Source organism: Arachis hypogaea, chromosome 9, assembly GCF_003086295.3.
Source record: "Arachis hypogaea cultivar Tifrunner chromosome 9, arahy.Tifrunner.gnm2.J5K5, whole genome shotgun sequence".
NCBI classification, from domain to species: Eukaryota; Viridiplantae; Streptophyta; class Magnoliopsida; order Fabales; family Fabaceae; genus Arachis; species Arachis hypogaea.
The window spans coordinates 78,196,465-78,208,919 of NC_092044.1; the positions used below are offsets into that span (position 1 = coordinate 78,196,465).

The following is a 12,455-nucleotide window of genomic DNA, read 5'->3' on the forward strand; positions in this document are numbered from 1 at the left end:
GCAGACAGACAGGCAAAGAATAATTGGAGCTGCTCTCTATGACCATCGGACCTTAGTCAGAGGGAAGATTGTTCATACCCATCCTGACAAGATCAGGGAGATATTTAAGCTTCCTCAACTGAAAGATGACCCAGACTCCTTTAATAGGAGAATGATGAGGGTAAATAAAGGTCTGGATAAGATTTTACAGGATATATGCATCCCTAAAGCCAGGTGGACCACCAGCACGACTGGCATCCCAAATCAACTCAAAAGAGAAGATCTAAAACCAGTAGCCAGAGGTTGGCTAGATTTCATAGGGCGTTCCATATTGCCCACCAGCAACCATTCTGAAGTTACCATTAAAAGAGTAGTAATGATTCACTGCATCATGTTGGGAAAAGAAGTAGAAGTCCATCAACTGATCTCATGTGAGCTATACAAAATAGCAAACAGGAATTCCAAGGACACCAGAGTGAAGATAGGAATAACAGAGTATATCCCAGTTGAGAGGCCAATCACTGGAATATCAATGGTCAGACAGCAACAACAAGATGATTCAGCCAAGAGGAGAGCACAGGAAGCCCTCCCAGAACTTCCTCAATTCGAATATTGGGGACATCTTGAGGCTTCTATTTCCAAATTGCAAGAAGCTATGGACCAAATAAGGGAAGAACAGAGCAATCAAAGTAGCATGCTTTGCAAACTGCTTAAGGAACAGGAAGAGCAAGGGCGTGATCTAAGGGAGCTGAAGCGCCAAAAATTAATCCTTGAAAAACACCCCACAGACTAGTGGAACATCTACTCCTCAAAACAACAGGTTGTTGAGTTCCAATTTTTTGCTTTAACTCTGTGATAGTGTTATTATGGAAATTTACCTTAGGAGATATATAGTGGTAGTAGTAGTAATTAGTATATCTATTTTGATTCTATTTCCAATTAAGCTATAATTTATTTTTCTCATCATCATCAGTCATGAATAAAGTAGTAGATTTTTTTTAGAATAAAGAAGTAATCTATATTTTTCGAGTTCTTAATAATTAAAATTATAATTAACTATGTGTGGTGGCAATACTTTTTGTTCTCTGAATGAATGCTTGAACAGTGCATAACTTGTACTTTGAATTTGATGATATTGGCTCCTGAAAGAATGAGGAACACGAAAAATATTATTAATGACTTGAAAAATCATGAGCATTGATTCTTGAAGCAAGAGAAAGTAGTCAAAAAAAAATATTTTGAATCAAAAGGAATAAAAGCCAAACAGCCCTTAAAACCAAAAGGCAAGGGTGAAAAAGGATCCAAAGCTTTGAGCATCAGTGGATAGGAGGGTCTAAGGAAATAGTTCCAGACCTAAGCGGCTAAACCAAGCTATCCCTAACCATGTGCTTGTGGCATGCAGGTCCAAGTTACAAACTTGAGACTGAGTGGTTAAAGTCGTGATCCAAGGCAAAAAAAGAGTGTGCTCAAGAGCTCTGGACACCTCTGACTGGGGACTCTAGCAAAGCTGAGTCACAATCTGAAAAGGTTCACCTAGTCATGTGTCTGTGGCATTTATGTATCTGGTGGTAATACTGGAAAACAAAGTGCTTAGGGCCACGGCCAAGACTCATAAAATAACTGTGTTCAAGAATCAACATACTACACTAGGAGAATCAATAATACTATCTGAATTCTGAGTTCCTATGGATGCCAATCATTCTGAAATTCAAAGGATAAAGGGAGATGCCAAAACTGTTCAGAAACAAAAAGCTACAAGCCCCGCTCATCAAATAAGAATCTGAGCTTCATTTAAAACTCTAAAATATTATTACTTCTTAATTTCTGTTAAAACCTATTTTATTTATCTAGTTGCTTGAGGACAAGCAACAGTTTAAGTTTGGTGTTGTGATGAGCGGATATTTTATACGCTTTTTGGGGGTAATTTCATGTAGATTTTAGTATGTTTTAATTAATCTTTAGTAGAATATTATTAGTTTTTAGGCAAAAATCATATTTCTGGACTTTACTATGAGTTTGTGTGTTTTTCTGTGATTTCAGATATTTTCTGGCTGAAATTGAGGGAGCTGAGCAAAAATCTGAGTTAGGCTGAAAAAGGACTGCTGATGCTGTTGGATCCTGACCTCCCTGCACTCGAAATGGATTTTTTGGAGCTACAGAAGTCCAATTGGCGCGCTCTCAAAGGCGTTGGAAAGTAGACATCCAGGGCTTTCCAGCAATATATAATAGTCCATACTTTGCGCGAAGATAGACGACGTAACTTGGCGTTGAACGCCAAGTACATGCTGCTGTCTGGAGTTAAACGCCAGAAAAACGTCATGATCCGGAGTTGAACGCCCAAAACACGTCATAACTTGGAGTTCAACTCCAAGAAAGGCCTCAACTCGTGGATAGCTTTAGTCTCAGCCCCAGCACACACCAAGTGGGCCCCAGAAGTGGAATTCTGCACCAATTATCTTAGTTTACTCATATTCTGTAAACCTAGGTTACTAGTTTACTATTTAAACAACTTTTAGAGACTTATCTTGTACCTCATGACATTTTCAGATCTGAATTTTATACACTTTGACGACATGAGTCTCTAAACTCCATTGTTGGGGGTGAGGAGCTCTGCAGCGTCTCGATGAATTAATACAATTCCTTTGTTTTCCATTCAAACACGCTTGTTCTTATCTAAGATGTTCATTCGCACTTAATTATGAAGAAGGCGATGATCCGTGACACTCATCACCTTCCTCAATTCATGAACGTGTGCCTGACAACCACCTCCGTTCTACATCAGATTGAATGAGTATCTCTTAGATTCCTTTATCAGAATCTTCGTGGTATAAGCCAGATTGATGGCGGCATTCATGAGAATCCGGAAAGTCTAAACCTTGTCTGTGGTATTCCGAGTAGGATTCTGGGATTGAATGACTGTGACGAGCTTCAAACTCCTGAAGGCTGGGCGTTAGTGACAGACGCAAAAGAATCAATGGATTCTATTCCAACCTAATTGAGAACCGACAGATGATTAGCCGTGCTGTGACAGAGCATAGGAACGTTTTCACTGAGAGGATGGGAAGTAGCCATTGACAACGGTGACACCCTACATAGAGCTTGCCATGGAAGGAACCTTGCGTGTGGGAAAAGGATTTCAAGGAAGAGTTGAAGTTCAGAGGACAAAGCATCTCCAAAGCTCCAACATATTCTTCATTAAAAAGTAACACTTCCTTATTCCAAATACTTTGACTTCTTATCATTAAATCCAATTAATCTTATTGGCATCCTGACTAGGATTAATAAAATAAACATAGATTGCTTCAAACCAATAATCTCCGTGGGATCGACCCTTACTCACGTAAGGTATTACTTGGACGACCCAGTGCACTTGCTGGTTAGTTGTACGGATTACAAATTCGTGCACCAATAAGCAATTTGCCCGCTTTGCAGACTATCTCAGGACTCTTAAAATAAAGATTCCGTTTGCAGAAGCACTTGAGCAAATACCATTTTATGCTAAGTTCATGAAAAAAATCTTAAGTCATAAGAAGGATTGGAGGAAAACCGAAAAAAGTTTACCTCACTGAAGAATGCAGTGCAGTCATTCTAAAAAGCTTACCTAAGAAGCTTAAAGATCCCGAAAGCTTTATGATACCATGCACATTAGAAGGTACTTGTACCAAGCAAGCTCTATGTGATCTTGGGGCAAGTATCAACCTAATACCTGCATCTACTATCAAAAAGCTTGGATTGACTGATGAAGTCAAACCAACCTGGATATGTCCCCAACTTGCTAATGGTTCCATTAAACACCCATTAGGCGTGATTGAAGACATGATTGTCAAGGTTGGGCCATTTGCCTTTCCCACTGACTTTTATACGCTTTTTGTGGGTAATTTCATGTAGATTTTAGTATGTTTTAGTTGGTTTTTAGTAGATTTTTATTAGTTTTAAGGCAAAAATCATATTTCTGGACTTTACCATGAGTTTGTGTATTTTTCTGTGATTTCAGATATTTTTGTAGCTGAAATTGAGGGAGCTGAGCAAAAATCTGATTTAGGCTGAAAAAGGATTGCTAATGTTGTTGGATTCTGACCTCCATGCACTCGGAATGGATTTTTTGGAGCTAAAGAAGTCCAATTGGCGCGCCCTTAATTGGGTTGGAAAATAGACATCCAGGGCTTTCCAGCAATATATAATAGTTCATACTTTGCGCGAAGATAGATGACGTAAACTGGCGTTAAACGCTAGTTCCATGTTGCAATCTGGCGTTCAGCACCAGAAACAGGTTGCAAGTGGGAGTTCAACGCCAGAAACAGGTTACAACCTGGCGTTCAACTCCAGAAATAGCCCAAGCACGTGAGGAGCTTAAGTCTCAGCCCCAGCACACACCAAGTGGGTCTCAGAAGTGGATTTCTGCACAATCCATCTTAGTTTACTCATCACTTATAGTGATTATCTTCCATCTCCAGGATAACAAAGTCTGTGGGCAGGAAGTAGTTCCTAACCTTCACTAATACGTTTTCAACCACTCCTATCGCCTGTTTTTGAGTTTTGTCAGCCAATTTGATGATTATGTCTGTGGGTGTTAGCTCATTGATTTGAAGCTTTTTCATGAGGGACAAAGGCATTAAGTTGATACTTGCTCCCAGGTCACAGAGCCCTTTATCAATCATTGTCTCTCCTATAGCACAGGGAATGTGAAAACTCCCTGGATCCTTCTTCTTTGTAGGTGGCTCTGTTTGAATGAGAGTACTGCACTCCCTGTTCATCTTTATTGTTTGCCCACCCTTCAATGAACTCTTTTTGGCCAGCAACTCCTTTATGTACTTGATGTAGGAGGGCATTTACTGAAGGGCCTTAATGAATGGTATATTTACATCAAGAGATGCAAACATGTCGAGAAACCTTGAATACATTCTCCTTGCTACACCACCTTCGAGCCTTTGGGGAAATGGTGCATATGGGTTTGGGGTCTCCCTTTTCTTTAGCTCCTCCCTGTGTGTGGGATGGGATGCATGGTTTCTTTCTTCATGATTTTCCCTTGGAATGTCTTGGAGATATTCTGTTTGTGTGTGCACTTCCTCTATACTCCTCTCATCACTTATAGTGATTATCTTGCATTCTTCCTACCTTACTTTCTTTGTTTCTCCTCTTGGGTTCTTCTCTGTGTGACTTGGAAAACTATCAGTGGGTTTGGAAAACTGTTGAGATAGATATCCCTCTTGGGACTCCAGCTTCTTGATGGTGTTTCCCTGGTTTTTGATGTTGGCTCGCACTTCATCCTTGAACACTCTGTTGTCTTGGACTTCTTTACATATGTCTTCAAGTAGAGTCTCAATTCTAGAAAGTCTATCCTCTGTTAGTGATGGTGGATTGAGGTTAGGTGGTTAAGAAGGGTGATTAGGTGGGTGTTGATAGGATCTCTGTGAGGTATGTTGGCGAGTTGCATTGTTGTTGGGATTGTGGTTGTGGCGTCTCTAGTCTTGGCCTTGGTCTTGTTGATTTCCCCACCCAAAGTTAGGGTGGTTTCTCCAACCAGAATTATAAGTTTTGGAGTATGGATCATGGGTCTGTCTGGGTGATTTTCCAACATAGTTTGCTTGTTCCTAGTCACCCTCTTCTCCTACATTCAATCCTTCTTGACCTGGTGATGAGGTGATGACTGCTATGACTTGGTTTTCTTCCACCTTCTTGGTAAGATCTGCTAGCTGCTTGGTGATCGTCTTGTTTTGAGCCAGTAGTGCATCCATGTGATTCAGCTCCATTACTCCTCGAGTGTTGCTTATTTCAGAAGCATAGAAGTAGTCATTCTCAGCCTCAGTCTCAATGACATTTATTGCTTCTTCAATGGTTTTCTTCTTGTTTAGAGAGCCCCCTGATGAATGGTCTACGGCCTTCTTTGACTCATAAGAAAGACCTTCATAGAAGATGTGTAGTTGAACCCATTCATTGAACATGTCTGGTGGGCATCTTCTTGTTAAGTCCTTAAACCTCTCCCATGCCTCATAGAGAGTTTCACCATCTTATTGCCTGAAGGTTTGTACCTCAGCTCTCAGCCTGTTAATTCTTTGAGAAGGGTAGAATCTTGCCAAAAATTTGTTTACCACGTCTTTCCAATTCGTTAAGCTCTTATTCGTGAAGGATTCCAGCCATTTAGATGCTTTGTCCCTGAGTGAGAATGGGAACAAAGCAATCTATAGACATCCGGATGAACACCATTAGACTTCACGGTGTCACATATTCTCAGGAAGGTGGTTAGATGTTGATTGGGGTCTTCTTGGACACTTCCTCTAAATGAGCAATTGTTCTGAACAAGGGTGATGAGCTGGGGTTTCAATTCAAAGTTATTGGCATGTATGGTTGGCTTTTGGATGCTACTTCCACAATTTCCTAGGTTGGGATTGATGTAAGAGCCTAATACTCTTCTTTCCTTCCCAGCATGATTCACATGGCCTTCTCTGGCATGGTTGTGAGCTTCTTCTTCATGGTTGTTTTCCATGTTCTCCTCCATGTTTGTTTTAAAGTACTCTTCCTCTTCCTCAACACCAACAACTCTTTTCCCTCTTGCTTCCCTCCTCAATCTACGGAGGGTCCTCTCATGTTTGGAATCAAAGGGAGTTGAAGCTCTGCTTCGTCTCCCTGTCATACAACTAACAAAGCACACAGCAAGAAAACAAATGAAGTGATTATTCGTGTTAGAGTGATTGTTAGTGTGAGTGGTGCAAATTATCAAATAGTTAGTGGGTTAGTGAGCAGAATTGTAAGTAAATTCAAAGAAAAAGAAAACAACGAGGGGATAAGGGATGAGGAAGAAAACTAATTGAAACTAAGAGTAAATAACTAGGCAATTTAAACAATAAAAAGAAAATGCTCAATCTAGTGAACTTCCAACTTAATCATTGTTGATACAAAATCAATCCCCGGCAACGGCGCCATAAACTTGATGCATGAAAACTTGTCTCTAAACAAATTTATCTTCGGCAAGTATACCGAATTGTTGTCAAGTAAAAACTCACAATAAAGTGAGGTCGAATCCCACAGGGATTGATTGGTCAAGCAACTTTAGCTAGAAGAGTGTGCTAGTTGAGCTAAACAGAATGTAGTTGAGATTTGCAGGAAATTAAATGGCGGGAAAGTAAATTACAGAAAATAAAGTGTAGAATCTTAAAAGGGGATTTGGGAAGATGAACATGGAAATAAATGGCAGAAAGTAAAGAGAATGGGTAATATCAGAGATGGGGATTCATTGGGCTTAGGAGATGTTGCATTCTCCGGATCAAGTTCATTCTCATCTCTTCCTCAATCAATGCATTCATTGATCTCCTTGGCAATCTTAAGTGATTGGATCCCAATTCCTTAACAATCAAATCACTTTAAGCTTGAACAATTGCCCAATTCCTTGATTTAATTGCTCATGTGAAGAGATGAAGTGTGGTCACTGATTATACCACATGTATTTCCAAATCAAAGTGTTGGGAGGATTACATGTCACTATATCCGCGCAAACCCCAATTTGGTCCAACATGAGAAAACATTTCTAGCATGATCTCCTCATCCCTTTTCCAAGGCTTAGAGGAAATCTAATTATAGAGAGTTTCTTTTCCAAGACAACTTACCTTTGTGCCTAAGCTTCGAGAGCGTTAGTGACACTTACCTTTGTCACTAACGCTCCAAATGCCCCTCCCTCCCACGTTAGAGTTCACGTTAATTAGATTAAGGTGGCCACTAATGTGGTAGTGATTGCCATCTCCAACGTTGGTGACAATTGTGAGTGTCACTAACGTTGTTTTATCTTGCTTAGCTCCACGTTATCTCTCACGTTAGTGCTCTTAACATGACCACTAACGTGGGCACTCTTGGGTTGGTCCAACGTTAGTGACAAAGGTGAGTGTCACTAATGTTGGTGATTGGTTCTTCATCCCACGTTAGAGTTCACGTTAATTCAATTAATGTGACTCTTAACGTGGCTTCATTGTACCTTTGTGGAACGTTAGTGGCAACCACTTTTACCACTAACGTTGGAGCTCTTCTTCCTCCTCTACGTTAGCTACCACATTAATGAAGTTAACGTGGCAACTAATGTGGGCTATGATGGCTTCGAAGGCGTTATTGGCAATCACTTTTTCTATTAATGCTACAGGCTTGTCCCATTCCACGTTAGTGGTCATGTTAATTAGATTAACGTGGTTGCTAATGTGGTTCCTTCTTGCTTCCTTTGTCTTGAAATCAAGCAACTAAGGTGCATCAAAGCTCTGTTCCAAATCATGAGATTATGCATCATCAATTTTATCATACAATTCCTGCCTAATCCTCATGAAATCATGTAAAGTTCACAATAATTGCTTGAATGAAGGTGTAAGTGTATTTTTATCCAAAACTTGCCTATTTACTAAGAAAATGCATGAAACTACCCTAAAACAGTAAAGAAAAGGTCAGTGAAACTGGCCAAGATGTCCTGGCATCAGCACCCAACAAAAGCATGAGGAATTTCCTCATCAAGAAATCCCTGAGATGCCTCAAGGGATGCAATTTCCTCCACACAATTATTAGGAGCAACTCAACACTTCTTTGGAAAGCTTGCGTTACAACATGGACCAATTAAGGGTGGAACACCAATAGCACTCCATCATTCTCCATGAGATTAGAGAAGATCAAAGAGCTAAGGGAGGAGCAACAAAGGCAAGAAAAAGACATAGAGGAGCTCAAGAGCACCATTGGTCCTTCAAGAGGAGGAAGATGCCACCCTCACTAAGGTGGACTCATTCCTTAATCTTCTTGTCTATTTATTTTTCTATTTTCGATTTTTAGGCTGTATGTTCTATCTATGTTTGTGTCTTCACTACATGATCATTAGTGTCTAGTGTCTATGTCTTAAAGCTATGAATAACTCCATAAATCCTTCACCTCTCTTAAATGAAAAATGTGCTTAATTACAAAAGAACAAGAAGTATTTGGATTTCAAATTTTATCTTGAAACTAGTTTAATTATTTTGATGTGGTGGCAATACTTTTTGTTCTTTGAATGATTGCTTGAACAGTGCATATTTTTCATCTTGTTGTTATGAATGTTAAAGTTGTTGGCTCTTGAAAGAATGATGAACAAAGAGAAATGTTATTGATAATTTGAAAAATCATGAAATTGATTCTTGAAGCAAGAAAAAGCAGTGAATAAGAAATCTTGCAAAAAAAAATAAATAAATAACTAAATAAATAATATGGCGAAAAAAAGAGAGAAAGAAAGAAAAAGAAAAAGCAAGCAGAAAAAGCCAATACCCCTTAAAACCAAAAGTCAAGGGTAAAAAGGATCCAAGGCTTTGAGCATTAATGGATAGCAGGGCCCAGGGAAATAAAATCTAGGCCTAAGCGGCTAAATCAAGCTGTCCCTAACCATGTGCTTGTGGCATGAAGGTCCAAGCGAAAAGCTTGAGATTGAGTGGTTAAAGTCGCGATCCAAAGCATAAAGAGTGTGCTTAAGAACTCTGGACACCTCTAATTGGGGACTTTAGCAAAGTTGAGTCACAATCTGAAAAGGTTCACCCAGTTATATGTCTGTGGCATTTATGTATCCGGTGGTAATACTGGAAAACAAAGTGCTTAGGGTCACGGCCAAGACTCATAAAGTAGCTGTGTTCAAGAATCAACGCACTGAACTAGGAGAATCAATAACACTATCTAAAATTCTAAGTTTCTATAGATGCCAATCATTCTGAATTTCAAAGAAAAAAGTGAAATGCCAAAACTGTTCAGAAGCAAAAAGCTACAAGCCCCGGACATCTAATAAGAACTAAGTTTCATTGATACTGTGGGATTCATTGTATATTCTCTTCTTTTTATCCTATTTTGTATTCAGTTGCTTGGGGACAAGCAACAATTTAAGTTTGGTGTTGTGATGAGCGGATAATTTATACGCTTTTTGGTACTATTTTTATATAGTTTTTAGTATGATTTAGTTAGTTTTTAGTATATTTTTATTAGTTTTTAAGCAAAATTCACATTTCTGGACTTTACTATGAGGTTGTGTGTTTTTCTGTGATTTCAGGTATTTTCTGGCTGAAATTGAGGGACCTGAGCACAAATCTGATTCAGAGGCTGAAAAAGGACTGCAGATGCCGTTGGATTCTGAGGTCCCTGCACTCAAATTGGATTTTCTGGAGTTACATAACTCCAAATGGTGCGCTCTCAATTTCGTTAGAAATTAGACATCCAGAGCTTTCCAGCAATATATAATAGTCCATACTTTGCGCGAGTTTCGACGACGTAAAATGGCGTCAAAACGCAAGCTCTCTGCCCTTTTCTAGCGTCAAAACGCCAGAACTGACATAAAAGTTGGAGTTAAACGCCCAAACTGACACCAAAGCTGGTGTTTAACTCCAAGGAAGACCTCTACACGTGTAAAACTCAATGCTCAGTCCAAGCACACACCAAGTGGGCCCAGAAGTGGATTTCTTCATCATTTACCTATTTTTGTAAACCCTAGTAGCTAGTTTCATTATAAATAGGACCTTTTACTTTTGTATTTTCATATAGGAATCTTCGGATCATAGAGACAGTTCTGGATATCATATTTTCATATTTGGAGAGGCTGGCCATTCGGCCATGCCTGGACCTCCAGACCACTTATGTATTTTCAACGGTGGAGTTTCTACACACCATAGATTAAGGTGTGGAGCTCTGCTGTTCCTCGAGTATTAATGCAATTACTACTATTTTCTATTCAATTCAAGCTTATTCTTGTTCTAAGATATTCACTCGCACTTCAACATGATGAATGTGATGATCTGTGACACTCATCATCATTCTCACCTATGAATGCGTGACTGACAACCACTTCCATTCTACTTAAGATTGAGCGTGTATCTCTCTCTTAGCCTCCATTCCGAAAGATTGGAGTCTTTGTGGAATAAGCTAGAATTATTGGCGGCCATTCCTGAGATTCGGAAAGTCTAAACCTTGTCTGTGTTATTCTGAGTAGGATCTGAGATGGGATGACTGTGACGAGCTTCAAACTCGCGAGTGTTGGGCGTCGTGACAGACGCAAAAGAATCATTGGATTCTATTCCAACATGATCGAGAACCGACAGATGATTAGCCATGCGGTGACAGCGCATTTGGACCATTTTCACCGAGAGGATGGGAGGTAGCCATTGACGTCAGTGAAACCCAACATACAACTTGCCATGGAAAGGAGTATGAAGGATGGGATGAAGGCAATAGGAAAGCAGAGATTCAAGATGGATGAAGCATCTCCATACACTTATCTGAAACTCCCACCAATGAATTACATAAGTATCTCTATCTTTATTTTAAGTTTTATTTATCCTTTAATTATGAAAACTCCATCACCCATTTGAATCCACCTGACTGAGATTTACAAGGTGACTATAGCTTGCTTCAAGCTGACAATCTCCATGGGATCGACCCTTACTCACATAAGGTTTATTACTTGGATGACCCAGTACACTTGCTGGTTAGTTGTGCGAAGTTGTGAGAAAGAGTTGAGATTACAATTGTGCATACCGAGTTATTGGCACCATTGTGTATCACAATTTCATGCACCAATTATGCTAGGGAAAGAAGTAGAGTTCATCAGCTAAGAAGCATCTGTCACCAAGCTGCAAGAAGCTATGGATCAACCCAAAGAAGAGCAGTAGAATCAAAATAGCATACTCTGCAAACTGCTCAAAGAACAAGAGAAGCAAGGGCGTGAGCTACAGGAGCTAAAGCACCAGAAGCTGTCCCTTAAAGAGCTAGACATCCCACAGATTGAAGGAACACTTATCTCTCAAAATAAAGGTTGTTGAGTCCTAACTCTGTGATAACTTTTATTTTTATGTCTTTAATTATTATTTCATAAGTTTTAGTAGCATTTAATTTTCCATTTTAATTTTCTATTATTTTAATAAAATTCGAATTGCATGAGTAGTACTTTATTTTTATTTTTTTTTCCAATATGGCTATAATTTACCCTTCTTATCATCATTAAACATGAATAAAATAGTAGATTTTTTTAGAAGAACAAGGGTGCAAACATCTCTAGTATAAAATAAGAAAAATTTAAATTATTTATATGTGGTGGCATTACTTTAGCTCTCTGAATGAATGTATAACAGTGCATATTTTTTTATACTAAAATTTAAGTAATGCTTGGCTCTTGAAAGAATGAGGTAAACAAAAAGATGTTATTGATAATCTGAAATATCATAAAATTGATTCTTGAAGCAAGAAAAAGAATAAAAAAAAGAGAGAGGAAGAGCAAGCAGAAAAAGCCAGTAACCCTTTAAACTAAAAGGCAAGGGTGAAATGGATCCAAGGCTTTGAGTATCAATGGATAGGAGGGCCCAAAGGAATAAAATCCTGGCCTAAGCAGCTAAATCAAGTTGTCCCTAACCATGTGCTTGTGTCATGAAGGCCCAAGTGAAAAGCTTGGACTGAGTGGTTAAAGTCGTGATCCAAAGCAAAAGAGTGTGCTTAAGAACTCTGGGCACCTCTAA

General features: G+C 39.2%; 1 non-coding gene across 1 annotated transcript; it reads left to right on the forward strand.

The window, feature by feature from the left end:
- The first annotated feature begins 5,919 nt into the window (after positions 1–5,919).
- LOC112714194 (small nucleolar RNA R71) lies at positions 5,920–6,023 on the forward strand. The gene has a single exon (XR_003159150.1). It is a non-coding gene; the product is annotated as a small nucleolar RNA R71 (small nucleolar RNA).
- Positions 6,024–12,455: the final 6,432 nt, after the last annotated feature.